The sequence below is a fragment of the Mustelus asterias genome, chromosome 22 (assembly GCF_964213995.1).
Source record: "Mustelus asterias chromosome 22, sMusAst1.hap1.1, whole genome shotgun sequence".
Classification (NCBI taxonomy): domain Eukaryota; kingdom Metazoa; phylum Chordata; class Chondrichthyes; order Carcharhiniformes; family Triakidae; genus Mustelus; species Mustelus asterias.
In genome coordinates, this window is record NC_135822.1 from 4,006,189 (window position 1) to 4,008,342 (window position 2,154).

At 47.9% G+C, this 2,154-nt stretch overlaps 1 non-coding gene across 1 annotated transcript; it reads left to right on the plus strand.

The window, feature by feature from the left end:
• LOC144510272 (U1 spliceosomal RNA) lies at positions 1–164 on the plus strand. Its single transcript, XR_013500588.1, has one exon. It is a non-coding gene; the product is annotated as a U1 spliceosomal RNA (small nuclear RNA).
• The last annotated feature ends 1,990 nt before the right edge of the window (positions 165–2,154 follow it).

A 2,154-nucleotide genomic window follows, 5' to 3' on the forward strand; every position in this document is an offset into this window, starting at 1 on the left:
ATACTTACCTGGCAGGGGTGAAACTATGATCAAGCAGGTAGTTCGCCCAGGACGAGGCTAGCCCATTGCACTTCGGGTGTGCTGACGCCTGCGATGTCCCCAAATGCGGGATACTCGACTGCAAAATTTGTGGTAGTGGGGGACTGCGTTCGCGCTCTCCCCTGATTGAAAGTGAAAGATAGAATTGCAGCTTGTTTCCTCACGAGGGAGCACTTTCTAGTTTGGGATGCTCTACGAGTGCTGCTTTATGCAAAGGTCAGGCGGCCTGTAGGGTGCTGGTGATACACGGTGTTGGAAACTGCAAGGAGCGAGTAGGTAGAATCAATCAAAAACACGGTGCGTGGGAGTGATGCTCCCTCTCCATTGCCGGCTCATCAGCTGCGAGGCACTCTCGGTGTTGCTGTACATTAGGGCCAGGCCTGGCCCACTTCCTGTGCTGTGACAATCACCCCAAGCTGAAAACTCACACGCTGCCACCTCACACAATTCAATACACTTTAACAACTCTATACCCTTCAGCAAAAATCATTCCCTCCTTCCATTCACAATACTCTGCACCCTAACATAGCCATTCGCTACACATATTAACACAACAGCATTTCCTGCACCTTAAAAGGACATGCACCGCCCTCATACCATTCAAGTATGATGCTTCACCCTCCCAATACTAACCACTGGGTCACCGTGCCACCCAGATGCTTCACCCTCCCTCGGTTGCCTTCCTTCAGCGTTTTCATTTTCAAACACTGTCCCTGGCTGCCCCTTGCTGCTGTCTGAATCAGCACTCACACGGTTTCTGGGAGGAAATCTCGACAAGATTTACATTGTATCGGAGGTCAATGTTTGCCTTTCCATCCTTTGAAAATATCATTCAGAATCTCATGTCTTTGGCAAAGCACTTTTAAACTTTTGCACGTGAAGCCTGGAGGGAGGTTCTGGCTAATCCAAGTGCATTGACTCGAACAGGCGCCGGAGTGTGGTGACCAGGGGAATTTCACAGTAACTTCATTGCCGTGTTAGTGTAAGCCTTGTGACTGAAAAATAAACTTTACCTAAAGTTCAGATTCACTCTATTTGCTGAAAATATTTCACCCAAATCCCATCGCTTATTCCAATCTTCCTTTGCTTAATAATCTCTCTCACTCTTTGCTGTATCACCACTCTCTAACATAGCCAATAATAAAGGTTGCAAAGTAAAAGTTTTCTTCACATTTTTCGGACCATGCATCAAACTGAGGACTGGGGTCAGCCCTTTCTGGTGGTTGCAAAAGGGCAGGAAGAAGTCTCACAACACCAGGTTAAAGTCCAACAGGTTTATTTGGCAGCCATTATTACCCCAGTCTGGTGCTTACCCGAGTCCAACGCCGGCATCTCCACATCATGGTTGCAAAAGAGCCAGTGGCGCCCTTTCACAGAACAGGGGAGCACTCCGAGGGAGAGCTGTATCCACCACCTTTTCAAAGGTCATTAGGAATGGGTAACAAAGGCTGACCTTGCCAACAATGCCCACATCGCATTAAAGTATATCATTGAAATTCTTGAAAATTACCATGAGCCCCAGGTGCCAACAACAAAAAGCAATAAATCAGCACAGGAACATTCAATGTTATTATTCAAGGTCATGTGTTACAGAACATCAAATAACGCATTATAGAAACGTGAGAGTACTTGGGAAAACATTCATTATTTTCCACACACATATAGATCTCAGTCAAACTTTCCATATTCCATGGTGAAGATTCAGTGAAGCCCCGCTCACCACCACACACATTGTCATCCGACCCTCCCCCATCACCCACACAAACACACCCTCTGCCTTACCCTCTCAGCAACCCCTCTGCCTAAACCCACTCCCTGTCACTTGTTCCCATCCCATTCAAGCCCTCACATCTCCCCCGTGGCTGGAGCCCAAAGCTGCAGTTGGGTAGGAGGCCCATGTTGCCTTCCCCAGTGGAGGACCCTCAACAGAGGGATCCTCACTCCCACTCAACATCAGAGGCCTGGGATGGAGAGTGATACACGCAGCGGTCTCAAATAACTGTACATTGCACTGGTTCATGGCTCACAAGAAATCTGCCCTTTCTGAGGTCTTATGGAGTCCATAGACCACGGCTCTGTGAATTGTTTTAGGCGGCACTTCCTTTTCAGTTACTG